The sequence below is a fragment of the Schistocerca gregaria genome, chromosome 4, assembly GCF_023897955.1.
Source record: "Schistocerca gregaria isolate iqSchGreg1 chromosome 4, iqSchGreg1.2, whole genome shotgun sequence".
NCBI lineage: Eukaryota > Metazoa > Arthropoda > Insecta > Orthoptera > Acrididae > Schistocerca > Schistocerca gregaria.
In genome coordinates, this window is record NC_064923.1 from 51,009,903 (window position 1) to 51,027,172 (window position 17,270).

The following is a 17,270-nucleotide window of genomic DNA, read 5'->3' on the forward strand; positions in this document are numbered from 1 at the left end:
AGTAATAATAGTTACAGAGAAGGATCGCATTTCTGTAGTAATGAATATGACAGAGATTACCATAGATCGCATTTCCGTAGTAATGAATATGACAGAGATTACCATAGAAACAGACAATATGGGAACAAAAACAATTATTATCAAGGGAGACAGAATAACTTCAGACGCAACGGTCCAGCGCGCATTTACGATTCAGGGAGAAATTCTCCATCAGATGACCGACAAACAAGAAACTATGTAAACTACCGACAAACGACAGACCTGAATACCATCAGAACTGGCGAGCTTCAAACAGGGCAGGGCCTTCTCGTCAAGGTGAATTTGTAGAAGTTAGTTCTCCTAATCCCAATAACGGCGCGCGCCAACAAAGAGACAGACAATGACTCGCACCACAGGCAGCCGCGTACGCCAGCTGTCTCAGAGATAAATAACATAGGCGCTAACCTTGAGAAAAACTCCAGTATTCTTAACCGATGTATACCACATGATAATTGCGTTGAGGTTGAAATTCTGCATACTAGGAAGAGTAAAGTTTTATACCACATTTCACATGTGAAACCGTTTATTGAGAGATAATCTGTTTTTTTTAACTTAGTCTTTGCTATAAAATTTTTTACCTCACGTTACTAGTACTCTTTGTCACAATTAGAAACTGTTAACATGCAACTATGTTTTAAAATTAACTATTAAGTCTAACACCTAGGGAACATATTTAGACAGAAATTACGATTGTTATTGTGAACAAACGACACAGTGTTATTGTGTGTGTATATTCTTGCTTGTTAGTTGCACGATTACGTAACAACAATAAGGCTCACGTACTTAGAACATTTACCAGTACTGCTAAAGAGATTTTAATGCAACATTTTGTTTTACTTGAAAATACATTCTGGATTTAAAATACTCACAGTGAGATACCAGATGACACAGTGGTTAGTTTATGTGACACATACACGATTTTATCACGACGCTACTAATGAGTGACACTTTAAAATGTTTCTTTTGCATTGTATCTGTTTTATATCTGCACAGTTTTTCTGAATTCTTCTGGAAAGGAAAACATGATTCAGTAGTAACTTTGTGGTATAGCTACAATGAGACAGCCTTTTCTGTAGCACAACAATACGTTACAGTACAGTACTTACTCCATCATGGCAATAAGCGTAGTAACTACGATATCTATACGCAAAGCATTTCACTTTTGTTTATCATGAGGTAAGTACATTTACTTCTGCAGAACTTAGCTTTCGGAGGACGATAACTACGACACTTCCACAGAGATTATCTTACAACACGACGCACAGTTTAGCGCTACAGTACACGTAGTTGAGTGATTAATTTTGTACTTAAAACATTTATTTTTAAAGATATTTGAAGTACAATGATACAAAGGTTTTCCGTGATACATTTCATGCCATTTCTGTAATCTGCAACACCTGAGGATTAATTACATTAATCCTCAGAGGGAGTACACGCCTACTTTGTGTACCATGTGTTTGGCAAGCACAAGGAGCCCTAGCTAATATGGTATTTGCTTATACAACTTTACACATCGGTACCATATTTCTCTAACACATAAATTACACAGCTATCTGATCATTTAACTGAGAGATAGAAACATTTATTATACTACATCAGTGACAGATGTTTACATAATTACACAGTTGGATAACTTCACACTTACGAAATTGTATTTTGTGAACTGTTCATACTTTTTCGGAACCATTGTGATACTATGAGAGCTTTGAATGACATATTTGGTATGAGATCATGATTTTTAAAGTACGTTTGACGTAGATGACACTATTGAAATGAGCAGAGAATATTTTTTAGGTTTTGAAGTTATTGCAGAAAGCTACGATGATTTTGAGATTTGGCTGAGGTTTTATGATGTTATGATTTTATGATGACGATATGTATTATGCTGTTGCGGTATGTTTATGACCAATAAGCTGATGCTATATGAGTTATTTGATTATGCTACGTATCTGTGATGATGAAATATTGAAGAAGTGTCTATGAATATGTGTATGTATAATAAGGTAAGGAATAATGAGTAGTGGTTAGGGACTCTGATTTGTGGAAAAGGATGTTGGAAACCAAGAATCGTACTTTAAGAATTATGAAACGTGTGTACATGCGTGAAAGTGTCACAATGCCGACGAAAATTTTTTGGACACTGTTATGTTTATAGGATTTTATTTTCTACACATTTGTAACGCAAATTCTCAACCTGTGAAAATATTTTTATATGAGACTGTCACTGTAGTGGAAACTGCTGTCGTAAATATTTTGGTATGAAAGGTAAGTGACTGTGACGTAATGCTTCGTGAGCGTCCAGGTGTGCCGACCGCCTTGAGAAAAAGTCATTAGTGTGTGCCTTTCAGAGGCACAAGAAAAAAAAGAGGCCATTATCCTCGCTATTGTTCATTCCTTTGTAGAAACCGTCGCAAATACGACACGCTCAAACTTGAGAACATATGATTATACTGTGGAGCTCTTAATTTATGATATTTACTAAAATGCCTAATGAAATGATGAGAAACATTTTACATCTATTGTCTTTCTAGTTGAGAGAATTTTTTGCCTTTCGAGACGCCGTTTGTCTAGTGAATGACGTTTCATATGTTGCTTTATATCTATATTTGCTCATTTTGTTTAATATCTAGTTTCTAGCTGCACTGCAGCATTGGTTAAAATAAAATTTAATACATGTACTAATATAACTATTTTCTGTCTACAGACCCAGTAAAGGATCATTTTATGATGTACTTTCTTAGAAAAGAGAGCACAAATAGACATTTCCCTTCACAGGAACTGCAAAAATAATTTTTTTACGATTTGGTAACTTATCTGCTAGCGTATGTTGTCGTGATGCATCACTCTAGTGTTAAGATGCGACATAGGTATTAAACATTTTTACTGTAATATTTTTTCTGCTTCAGCTTTGTCATGTTTAGATATAAGTTATTTCATTTGCTGCTGCTGTTTGCCAGGCATAATGTTACTGAATTTGACTTTGTATTACTCTATTAAGCCAGTTTTACTACGGATTTATTTTTATTGTTTTCTGTGCATTGCCTTATATTAGTTTTAATATTGCTGCTTCTTTGACAACTTCCATTTATTTCATTGTTGTTTGTATTAATTATTTTGTGCTGCTGCATTGCCTCGACCCTTAGTTTAGCATCTGAGCTCAGTAGCTTTAAGTTAGCTTAAGAGGGGGTAGACTACATAAGAAACTAACTATGATGAATTGGAAGAAAAGCATTGAGAATCTATAAGAAAATGGTTTGGCCAAAAAAGTGGTGTACAGTGGAGAAAAACTATTTTTGAAAGAGGACGTGATCAGAATACAGAAAGCATGCTTGGATAGGATTTTTTTTTGGATGGAGCAAATGTTGAAATAAGAGGGACGATCTATGGTATGATGTTTTAGGTTGGACTGCAGTACCAAATGTTACCCTGAAAACAAACCCTGTCCTTTCCTTTCGTATTATCCCACTATGTGTTTGTGTACCCTTGTGTATTTATTTTCTTCCTGTCTCTGTGTAATGTTGCATTGAATTTTTTCTCTTCTAATACTAAGCTACATTCACTATGATGAGGAATACTGTTATCTTCAAATATAATTTGCATTAATAACATGTTATTTACTTTGTAAAGATGTTTACACATTAGTTATTCTGTTTTGTTCTAATGCTCAATGTGTGAAGTTGATGTTTCAAAAGTTATTCTGATGTTTTATGTATGTACTTATGTCATAATTTTTGTAACACTAATGTATTTGTTATTTCGATTCTTTTTTAAAGCCTGTTTTACTACAAATGTTATCTGTATTATTATGTTTTAATGATGTATTTTGTACCTTTGTAATTGTATTCTTATGTTATAAAATTGTAATTGACACCAGTTCATCAAATTAAGTAACTTGTAAGTTACATTTCACTGCACACGTTTCTGTTGGTCATAGTATATGGACAATATGTGAGAAGTAGGGACTGATAGTGTTTGCAAGTGTGTTGATAATTCAGCAAGGGAGTGGTTAACAGCATTGCTGGTTCTAAGGACAATTCCAAAAACTTTGTGAGTGCACAAGTGGTGGTTTATGGACTTGCTATATTCTGCACAAGACTCTTTGATGGTGATTGTGCACCTGCAAGGTCGCAACAGATGGATGCTGGGCGTCTCTACATGGACTACAGTGGGTCTGCATCTTTGATGGCCCACCAATACCATTATTTCTACAAGGACTGCAGTAGGTCTGCACCTCTGGTGGCCCACCAATACCATAATCTCTACCAGGTCTACAATGAGTCTGCTCTGTGTTGACCTACCTACCAATATTCTTCAAAACTTCGACTGACTCTGCTGTGGTTTGCTCTGTTGTGGCCCATTACCTGTCTGCTTGTCAAGAGTCAGCACTGTCTTTCCGTTGGAAGGACAACACTACTACTTCAAGACTGCATGGAAATCCACTACTTCCGTCTGCATTTTCTTTTACTACTCACACTTTGAGAAAAACACTGCAATTTTACTTTGATGAATGATCAGGACTGTCTTTATGGACTGTGAGAAATTTTTAGCTTTTGACCAACATTGTATCGATAAGTGTGTGCATTTCATTTCTTTGTTATTGTAATTATGAAAAAAATTTTCAAATCTGTATTGGCCACTGCCCAAAACAATTTCTAATTTTTTTGTGGGGAGCATGGGAGCTATGTAAGTAGGCTGTTTAGGTTTTCTTATTGGTAACGCCACATAGCGCTCTGTATGAAAAATCACTGGCTGTGCTGTGCGCATTCTGTGGCTAGTTTGCATTGTTGTCTGCCATTGTAGTGTCGGGCAGCGGCAGCTGGATGCTAACAACGCGTAGCGTTGCGCAGTTGGAGGTGAGCCGCCAACAGTGGTGGACGTATGGCGGAGTTTTGAAATTTGTAAGTGTGGATGTCGTGAAATGATATGTATATATTATGACTATTAAGGTAAATACATGTTTGTTCTCTATTAAAATCATTCATTTGCTAACTATACCTATCAGTAGTTAGTGACTTCCGTAGTTCGAATCTTTTATTTAGCTGGCAGTAATGGCGCTCGCTGTATTGCAGTAGTACAAGTAACGAAGATTTTTGGTGACGTAAGCGATTCGTGAAAGGTATAGGTTAATGTTAGTCGGGGCCATTCTTTTGCAGGGATTATTGAAAGTCAGATTGCGTTGCGCTAAAAAATATTGTGTGCCAGTTTAAGCACAGTCATGTATAATTTTTCAAAGGGGACGTTTCACCAGTACAAGACATTTATCATCTTCTGCTGATAATAATAAGTTATGCTATTGCACACGTCTGCTTGCATCGTATCTTAGCAAAATTGTAATAAATTGCTCCATACATCACCATGTTACAGCAGAATTGCAACATACTGCCCCATATATCATAAATATGCATCGTAACGATGTACACTATGTGATCGAAAGTATCCAGACACCCCAAAAAACTTAAGTTTTTCATATTATGTAATTGTGCTGCTACCTACTACCAGGTACTCCATATCACCGAACTCAGTAGTCATTAGACGTCCTGAGAGAGCACAATGGGGCTCTCCGCTGAACTCACGGACTTCGAACGTGGTCAGGTGACTGGGTGTCACTCATGTCATACGTCTGTAGGCGAGATTTCTACGCTCCTAAACATCCCTAGGTCCACTGTTTCCGATGTGATGGTGAAGTGGAAACGTGAAGGGACACGTACAGCACAAAAGCGTACAGTTCGATCTCGTCTCTTGCCTGACAGAGGCTGCTGACGGTCGAGTAACAGGCACACATCTGTCCAGACCATCATACAGGAATTCCAAACTGCATCAGGATCCACTGCAAGTACTATGATAGTTAGGCGGGAGGTGAGAAAACTTGGATTTCATGGTCGAGTGGCTGCTCATGTGCCACACATCACGCCGGTAAATGCCAAACCACGCCTCGCTTAGCCTAAGGAGCTTGATTCATTGCACAACAGTGGAAAAAAAAACGTTGTGTGGACTGACGAATCACGGAACACAATGTGGCGATCCGATGACAGGGTGTGGATATGGCAAATGCCAGGTGAACTTCATCTGCCAGCGTGTGTAGTGCCAACAGTAAAATTTGGAGGCGGTAGTGCTATGGTGTGGTCGTGTTTTTCATGCAGGTTGTTTTGCGCGGCTGTATCACAGCACAGGCCTACATTGATGTTTTAAGCATCTTCTTGCTTTCCACTGTTGAAGAGCAATTCGGGGATGGCGATATCGTCTTTCAACACGATCGAGCACTTTCATAATGCCCGGCCTTTCGAGGAGTGGTTACACGACAATAATATCCCTGTAAAGGACTGGCCTGCACAGAGTCCTGACCTGAATCCTACAGATCTTTGGTATTTTTTGGAACGCGACTTCGGGCAAGGCCTCACTGACCGGCATCGATACCTCTCCTCAGTGCAGCACACCGTGAAGAATGGGCTGCCATTCCTCAAGAAAACTTCCAGCAACTGATTTAACGTTTGCCTGCGAGAGTGGAAGCTGTCATCAAGGCTAAGGGTGGGCCAGCACTATATTGAATTCCAGCATTACCGAAGGAGGGCGCCACGAACTTGTAAGTCATTTACAGCCAGGTGTCCGGATACTTTTGGTCATATAGTGTATGTGCATACCGAACAGTGGCTATCAGTTATTGGATCTATAATGTTATTTTCAAAAAGAATGCCTTACGGTTATGTCTGAGTGTTAACTGGATATGTAACAAATAAATCCGGAGTTATCGTTTTTATGTGTTTTGTAACTGCAAGCGGTGTACTTACTCTATGTTATTGATAGCAAAACTTAATACGAATCGTTTCGGCAATATAACTCCGGATACCAATAAAGAAATACAGTCACTGCAAAATATATTCAGCGCCTTAGGGACCGAACCCTCTGGCCCTGTTCAGAAATGATAACTTTGTTTCCTGTGCACATAACAAATAAATTAAATCGGCTTACCTCTAGAGCGGCAACGGTGGAATGCGATATATTCTGGTCTCTGATGGAAAAAAATGAAAGCTATGTACAGGCTCAGCAGTGTGCAATGCTGGCCATAATACATGAAATTCTTTTTGCTGATGAACTAGAACATTTAAGAAAACCCGACTTTTTTGCAAAATGTATGACCTGGACAGGGAAGCAGTACTGACATGGGTGAATTACTAACACTGAGTTTTTTAGCAAAATTAAATTGCAAATTAAGTTTGTCTTTTCAAAAACATCTCACAATTGAAGTTGAATTGGTCAAAAAAAAACAAAAAAAAAACATATTTACCAACTGATTCACGAACAATGAGATTTATACAGCAAGTATTATTTAACCTCACTAAACCAGCATAAATGCAAATCATAAAATTACATATAGCTCTGTTAACAAATCTTAGAAACATTACAAAAATGAAATATCTAACTAGCCTTTTTATGATTCACTTTACGTACATTTCAATTACAAATTATCTGCGACACTAGGTGGTTTCACAGAACACACCACAAAAACTGCCTACTCCATCCTCTTTCGCTCACTGACAGCTACCTAAATATGTCCAGTAATCTTTTACTCCAACACTACCGTCTCAGATCAGAAACAATAGCTTTGGCTCTGCGGTTGAGCACAGTCAGCGATCGGCTTTATAAAGCCTATGAGAGACATACATCGTTTATAATATCATAGTTTCAGTTTGGTTTACATTAATATCCTTATTATATTCGGGAGTCACATACAAATGTGCCCCGATAGACTCCTTTCAGATCTTAAAACTGTATTGTACATGAGAAGCGGACCCTGTATGTGCCATAACTTGACAGGAGGTGTCAGCTACTGGATCTTAGAAATTTAGTGTAAAACAGGAGGCGGTAGTGTATGTGGCACACCTGATCTAAAGAAATAAAAATTTGCCTGTTTTATTTATCAATATCTAGCTCTAACGAAAAAAATGGCTCTGAGCACTATGGGACTTAACTTCTGAGGTCATCAGTCCCCTAGATCTTAGAACTACTTAAACATAACTAACCTAAGAACATCACACACACCAATGCCCGAGGCAGGGTTCGAACGTGCGACAGTAGCGGTCGCGCGGTTCCAGACTGTAGCGCCTAGAACCGCTCGGCCACCCGGGCCGGCGCTCCAACGAAACTGTGACACCTGAATATATATGTAGGCTACAGACATCAATGAGTCTCGACTTGTCTGCGAAAGTGCTTGTGCATTTACGCCTACTCGGTAAAACATGACATGCTTGGAGCTTCCATCAACGCACATACACGGATGTCAGCAAGTATAAACATCAAGTCACTTCCAGTTATGCTTCATAATTTTCCAACAAGTCTCAACTAGTCTGAGAGCTTGCTGACTAAACATACACACTCAACTCAGTACAGTGAGCCCCTGACATCATATTCATGTGCAAGGAGGGAGGGTGAGAGATGAGAGTGGAGGCCACATATCTGCAATATAAGGGAGTGTACTTTAACTTACAAGCAGGAATAGCAGTACCAATCAATGAGTCATGTGTGTTCTAACGAATAATACAGACCATTTCTGGTTTCTTTAGTATGGTATTATAATCTGGCTATGCCTGTTACAAGTGCCGCTTAATCAATAAGTTACACCTGTAGAGTCAATATGTGAGCCATGCAATTTTTTTTAATGTTGCAGGAAAATCAGGTTATGACAGCAGTACTATGTGTGTTTTGTACTCTTAATCTTCACTTCATTAACAATTTATATAGAAGATTTTATTTTTGTGCAAAGATTGAATTTTCGTATGTGGTCAGAGATCCGCAGATAGACTTGTGTATTACGAGAATACGCAACTTAAGCCACACAATGCAGTAAAGCTCTCATCAAAAACGTATCGGTTTTAGTATGATATGTTGCGCTAAAGTGTTGAAAAATGTAATGTCGGTGGATAAACATGCCATCACAGACAGGCCAATGCTCAAATGTAATAAACTAAAGCTAGACAGAGTGTTGGGTAATTCCCGTTACAAACTTCTAGGACTTGTACTGGGAAATGGAAATGAGTACATAATATTTTGAACAGAATCCCTTACGTGGAAACGTACAGTTTCTCCTCTATGACTGTTTCAATTCAGATGTTTAACTCATCCACTTCTGCTTGATGAACTGATTTAGGTGTGGCACAGTAAAATTATTGGGCAACAACTTGAAAGGAAAGATAACGAAACATCCATTCTACCACTTTGTAAGTAGGCTGTTTAGGTTTTCTTATTGGTAACGCCGCTTAGCGCTCAGTATGAAAAATCTCTGGGTGTGCTGTGCGCAGTCTGTGTATAGTTTGCATTGTTGTCTCCCATTGTAATGTTGAGCAGCGGCAGCTGGATGCTAACAGCGCGTAGCGTTGCGCAGTTGGAGGTGACCCGCCAGCAGTGGTGGACGTAGGGAGAAAGATGCCGGAGTTTTGAAATTTGTAAGTGTGGATGTCGTGAAATGATATGTATATATTATGACTATTAAGGTAAATACATGTTTGTTCTCTATTAAAATCATTCATTTGCTAACTATACCTATCAGTAGTTAGTGACTTCCGTAGTTTGAATCTTTTATATAGCTGGCAGTAGTGGCGCTCGCTGTATTGCAGTAGTACAAGTAACGAAGATTTTTGGTGACATAAGCGATTCGTGAAAGGTATAGGTTAATGTTAGTCGGGGCCATTCTTTTGTAGGGATTATTGAAAGTCAGATTGCGTTGCACTAAAAAATATTGTGTGCCAGTTTAAGCACAGTCATGTATAATTTTTCAAAGGGGACGTTTCACCAGTACAAGACATTTATCATCTTCTGCTGATAATAATAAGTTATGCTATTGCACACGTCTGCTTGCATCGTATCTTAGCAAAATTGTAATAAATTGCTCCATACATCACCATGTTACAGCAGAATTGCAACATACTGCCCCATATATCATAAATATGCATCGTAACGATGTACACTATGTGATCGAAAGTATCCAGACACCCCAAAAAACTTAAGTTTTTCATATTATGTAATTGTGCTGCTACCTACTGCCAGGTACTCCATATCACCGAACTCAGTAGTCATTAGACGTCCTGAGAGAGCACAATGGGGCTCTCCGCTGAACTCACGGACTTCGAACGTGGTCAGGTGACTGGGTGTCACTCATGTCACACGTCTGTAGGCGAGATTTCTACGCTCCTAAACATCCCTAGGTCCACTGTTTCCGATGTGATGGTGAAGTGGAAACGTGAAGGGACACGTACAGCACAAAAGCGTACAGTTCGATCTCGTCTCTTGCCTGACAGAGGCTGTTGACGGTCGAGTAACAGGCACACATCTGTCCAGAGCATCATACAGGAATTCCAAACTGCATCAGGATCTACTGCAAGTACTATGATAGTTAGGCGGGAGGTGAGAAAACTTGGATTTCATGGTCGAGTGGCTGCTCATGTGCCACACGTCACGCTGGTAAATGCCAAACCACGCCTCGCTTAGCCTAAGGAGCTTGATTCATTGCACGACAGTGGAATAAAAAACGTTGTGTGGACTGACGAATCACGGAACACAATGTGGCGATCCGATGACAGGGTGTGGATATGGCAAATGCCAGGTGAACTTCATCTGCCAGCGTGTGTAGTGCCAACAGTAAAATTTGGAGGCGGTAGTGCTATGGTGTGGTCGTGTTTTTCATGCAGGTTGTTTTGCGCGGCTGTATCACAGCACAGGCCTACATTGATGTTTTAAGCACCTTCTTGCTTTCCACTGTTGAAGAGCAATTCGGGGATGGCGATATCGTCTTTCAACACGATCGAGCACTTTCATAATGCCCGGCCTTTCGAGGAGTGGTTACACGACAATAATATCCCTGTAAAGGACTGGCCTGCACAGAGTCCTGACCTGAATCCTACAGATCTTTGGTATTTTTTGGAACGCGACTTCGGGCAAGGCCTCACTGACCGGCATCGATACCTCTCCTCAGTGCAGCACACCGTGAAGAATGGGCTGCCATTCCTCAAGAAAACTTCCAGCAACTGATTTAACGTTTGCCTGCGAGAGTGGAAACTGTCATCAAGTCTAAGGGTGGGCCAGCACTATATTGAATTCCAGCATTACCGAAGGAGGGTGCCACGAACTTGTAAGTCATTTACAGCCAGGTGTCCGGATACTTTTGGTCATATAGTGTATGTGCATACCGAACAGTGGCTATCAGTTATTGGATCTATAATGTTATTTTCAAAAAGAATGTCTTACGGTTATGTCTGAGTGTTAACTGGATATGTAACAAATAAATCCGGAGTTATCGTTTTTATGTGTTTTGTAACTGCAAGCGGTGTACTTACTCTATGTTATTGATAGCAAAACTTAATACGAATCGATTCGGCAATATAACTCCGGATACCAATAAAGAAATACAGTCACTGCAAAATGTATTCAGCGCCTTAGGGACCGAACCCTCTGGCCCTGTTCAGAAATGATAACTTTGTTTCCTGTGCACATAACAAATAAATTAAATCGGCTTACCTCTAGAGCGGCAACGGTGGAATGCGATATATTCTGGTCTCTGATGGAAAAAAATGAAAGCTATGTACAGGCTCAGCAGTGTGCAATGCTGGCCATAATACATGAAATTCTTTTTGCTGATGAACTAGAACATTTAAGAAAACCCAACTTCTTTGCAAAATGTATGACCTGGACAGGGAAGCAGTACTGACATGGGTGAATTACTAACACTGAGTTTTTTAGCAAAATTAAATTGCAAATTAAGTTTGTCTTTTCAAAAACATCTCACAATTGAAGTTGAATTGGTCAAAAAAAAACAAAAAAAAAAACATATTTACCAACTGATTCACGAACAATGAGATTTATACAGCAAGTATTATTTAACCTCACTAAACCAGCATAAATGCAAATCATAAAATTACATATAGCTCTGTTAACAAATCTTAGAAACATTACAAAAATGAAATATCTAACTAGCCTTTTTATGATTCACTTTACGTACATTTCAATTACAAATTATCTGCGACACTAGGTGGTTTCACAGAACACACCACAAAAACTGCCTACTCCATCCTCTTTCGCTCACCGACAGCTACCTAAATATGTCCAGTAATCTCTTACTCCAACACTACCGTCTCAGATCAGAAACAATAGCTTTGGCTCTGCGGTTGAGCACAGTCAGCGATCGGCTTTATAAAGCCTATGAGAGACATACATCGTTTATAATATCATAGTTTCAGTTTGGTTTACATTAATATCCTTATTATATTCGGGAGTCACATACAAAAGTGCCCCGATAGACTCCTTTCAGATCTTAAAACTGTATTGTACATGAGAAGCGGACCCTGTATGTGCCACAACTTGACAGGAGGTGTCAGCTACTGGATCTTAGAAATTTAGTGTAAAACAGGAGGCGGTAGTGTATGTGGCACACCTGATCTAAAGAAATAAAAATTTGCCTGTTTTATTTATCAATATCTAGCTCTAACGAAAAAAATGGCTCTGAGCACTATGGGACTTAACTTCTGAGGTCATCAGTCCCCTAGATCTTAGAACTACTTAAACATAACTAACCTAAGAACATCACACACACCAATGCCCGAGGCAGGGTTCGAACGTGCGACAGTAGCGGTCGCGCGGTTCCAGACTGTAGCGCCTAGAACCGCTCGGCCACCCGGGCCGGCGCTCCAACGAAACTGTGACACCTGAATATATATGTAGGCTACAGACATCAATGAGTCTCGACTTGTCTGCGAAAGTGCTTGTGCATTTACGCCTACTCGGTAAAACATGACATGCTTGGAGCTTCCATCAACGCACATACACGGATGTCAGCAAGTATAAACATCAAGTCACTTCCAGTTATGCTTCATAATTTTCCAAGTCTCAACTAGTCTGAGAGCTTGCTGACTAAACATACACACTCAACTCAGTACAGTGAGCCCCTGACATCATATTCATGTGCAAGGAGGGAGGATGAGAGATGAGAGTGGAGGCCACATATCTGCAATATAAGGGAGTGTACTTTAACTTACAAGCAGGAATAGCAGTACCAATCAATGAGTCATGTGTGTTCTAACGAATAATACAGACCATTTCTGGTTTCTTTAGTATGGTATTATAATCTGGCTATGCCTGTTACAAGTGCCGCTTAATCAATAAGTTACACCTGTAGAGTCAATATGTGAGCCATGCAATTTTTTTTAATGTTGCAGGAAAATCAGGTTATGACAGCAGTACTATGTGTGTTTTGTACTCTTAATCTTCACTTCATTAACAATTTATATAGAAGATTTTATTTTTGTGCAAAGATTGAATTTTCGTATGTGGTCAGAGATCCGCAGATAGACTTGTGTATTACGAGAATACGCAACTTAAGCCACACAATGCAGTAAAGCTCTCATCAAAAACGTATCGGTTTTAGTATGATATGTTGCGCTAAAGTGTTGAAAAATGTAATGTCGGTGGATAAACATGCCATCACAGACAGGCCAATGCTCAAATGTAATAAACTAAAGCTAGACAGAGTGTTGGGGAATTCCCGTTACAAACTTCTAGGACTTGTACTGGGAAATGGAAATGAGTACATAATATTTTGAACAGAATCCCTTACGTGGAAACGTACAGTTTCTCCTCTATGACTGTTTCAATTCAGATGTTTAACTCATCCACTTCTGCTTGATGAACTGATTTAGGTGTGGCACAGTAAAATTATTGGGCAACAACTTGAAAGGAAAGATAACGAAACATCCATTCTACCACTTTGTAAGTAGGCTGTTTAGGTTTTCTTATTGGTAACGCCGCTTAGCGCTCGGTATGAAAAATCTCTGGGTGTGCTGTGCGCAGTCTGTGTTTAGTTTGCATTGTTGTCTGCCATTGTAGTGTTGGGCAGCGGCAGCTGGATGCTAACATCGCATAGCGTTGCGCAGTTGGAGGTGAGCCGCCAGCAGTGGTGGACGTGGGGAGAGAGATGGCGGAGTTTTGAAATATGTAAGAATTGGTGTCATGAACTGATATATATATATATTATGACTATTAAGGTAAATACATTGTTTGTTATCTATTAAAATCTTTCATTCGCTAACTATGCCTATCAGTAGTTAGTGCCTTCCGTAGTTTGAATCTTTTATTTAGCTGGCAGTAGTGGTGCTCGCTGTATTGCAGTAGTTCGAGTAACGAAGATTTTTGTGAGGTAAGTGATTTGTAAAACGTATAGGTTAATGTTAATCAGGGCCATTCTTTAGTAGGGATTTTTGGAAGTCAGATTGCGTTGCGCTAAAAAATATTGTGTGTCAGCTTAAGCACATTCGTGTATAATTGCTCAAAGGGGACGTTTCACATAGACCAGTCTTGTATAATTTTGTTAAGGGGACGTTTCATATGTCGACCCTTAGCCGAGGATGATTTTTTCTTGTAGTTTGTGTAGTTAGAGTAGCCTTTGTTTATTGCTAGCGCGTAATCATAGAGAGAATTTCCTTTGTAGTTGCAGTCTTTCATTGTTGTACAGTAAAACAGTTGTGGCACGCATATACCAAGTATTTCGCAGCGTCGCTTGCATTTAACAAGATATTATTTTCATTGCTATGTTAATGTGTTTTTCTGTGTTATCGTGTGAAATATTGTGACAATAATGGCGTGTGAAAAACGTAATACTAGGCTACAAAGTAAACTGAGAAATGACAGTGAAGACGAAAGCAATGTGTTAGCGCCACCATGTAATGAATTCACAAATGTTCAAAGTAGTAATTTGGTAATAGTGCAAAGGGAAATGGAACGGGCTGCAAATAATGGTGTAGGAAGTGAAACAGTTAGTGAACAGGGAAGCATTATCGATCGATCGGTCGGCAACAGCTCGCGTCAGGAATCCGATATGACAGGACACAATCTTGCAAATACTGTACATTCAGGTTTTGCGTCTTCACCGTTTTCTCAAATAAGTCGAGACACATTTTCTGCTTGTCAAACTGTGAATGTTGCCGGTGCAAATGCACTGCCGAAAAGCATAGAGGATCAGATTCCAGACACTAATACATTATTATTGCAATTAATGCAACAAATGAAACAAAACCAGAGACAAACACAGCAACAGTTAGACACAATGGAACAAAATCTTCAAAAGTTAGACACAATGGAACAAAATCAGAGACAAACACAGCAAAAGTTAGACGCAGGGGGGCAAAAGCTTCAAAAGTTAGACTCAGTGGAACATACACTTGAACAAACACGTGAAGATTTAACTACAGAATTACATAAAATCGAATCGAAATGTCAAAAAGTCTGTAATGACGTAAAAACACAAATTTGTGAGCATTTCCGACCAATTTTTTCGCGGCATGAAAATGCATTACAGAATCACGAAGCAGCCATAAAAGAACTGCAAACAATTGTTCATGAAAATCATGAGACCTTGCAAGCTAAAATTGACTCAGTTGCATCTACCGATTCGGTTACGCAACTTGCAAAAACTCAAGAAAACTTAAAGGACACCGTAGATACTCTGAAAATTGGTTGAGAAAGACACATGGAGGACATTAGTTCATTATCAGAGAAAGTAGTTGAACTTTTGGATCAGCTAAATAATTTATCTACGAAGGTAGATGATAATCTGAATGACACAAAACCGGTAGTCTTTAATGACACAGAAGAGTTCGAACAAATTAGGAAATTCAAACAAAATCAGAATCAAATTAATACGCAACACCAAAGAGAAATCCAGGAAGTACAAGATCAGTTGACACAGGTAATACAAGAATTACGTATTTCAGAGGACACTCGCACTCCAATACGGGAAGAGGGACATAAAAATACGGAACTGCCACAAAATAACAACACAGGGCACTTTGGAGATTATGAAAGAAATTGGCAAAGTACACCGAATTTTGAGATGGAACCGCCGAAACGACGTAACAATGACCGATATGCGACCCGCCGACACGATGATTTTGACTATAAGCTGTTCATTACTACACGTAAATTCAAAACATTTAAGAATTCTGGCAACGACATTCATCCACAAGCGTGGCTCCTTCAATTCTCTCATTGTTTTCCTCCCAACTGGTTACTAGAGCACAGATTAGAATTTATGTGTGGCTACTTAGAGAATGAACCAGCTGTAAGAATGCGATCGGTCATTCACGATTGCCACAGTGAAGGAGAATTTTCCCATGCCTTCCTCTCAGCATATTGGTCCCAAGCCACACAAGACCGAGTAAAACATGGCATCATGATGATGAAACATTTCGAACAATCTGAATTTTGCAGTCTTGTGAAATATTTTGAAGACATGTTGCACAAGAATCAGTACCTGTCAAACCCATACAGCCCGTCAGAACTCATCCGCATTTGCTTAATCAAATTGCCTGAACATTTACGGGATATTATTTTGGTAGGACGTTGCAAAGACGACATTGAAGCTTTTCAGGGACTGTTACAAGAACTGGAAATTGACACTGACAGTCGCGGAACGCGAAAACAGGAGTACAACAATTACAGGTCACACCCGTCACAATTCCGCGATGACAGAAATAATACACGACAAGGCTATTCGTACAACGTAAATCGTGACCAAAACAGACACCACCCGTATGACAACCGTTGGCAGAGTAGTAATTATTACAGGGAAAGATCACCTCTCCGCGGTAATGACTATCACAGAGATAACCATAGAAGCAGACAATATGGGAACAAAAACAATTATTGTCAATGGAGACGGAATAACTTCAGACGCAACGGTCCAGCGCGTAGTTACGATTCAGGGAGAAATTCTCCACCACGTGACCGACAAGAAATTAATTACAGAAATTACCGACATGACGACAGACGATATGATCGTAACGACAGACCTGAATTGCATCAGAACTGGTGAGCTTCAAACAGGGCAGGGCCTTCTCGTCAAGGTGAATTTGCAGACGTAAGTCTCCTAATCCCATTAACGACGCGCGCCAACAAAGTAACAGACAATGACTCCCACCGCAGGCAGCCGCGTGCGCCGGTTGGCTCAGAGAAAAATAACATAAGCTAACCTTGAGCAAAATTCCAGTGTTCCTTACCGACGTAATCACATGATAATTGCTTTTCAGTTGACAGTCTGCGTACTAGGAAGAGTAAAGGTTTACACCACATTTAACATGTAAAACCTTTTATTGAAATATAATCAGCTTTTTAACTTTGTCTTTGCCATAAAACATTTCACTTCACATTTCTAGTATGATTAGTCACACTGAGAAACTGTTAACATGCAACAATGT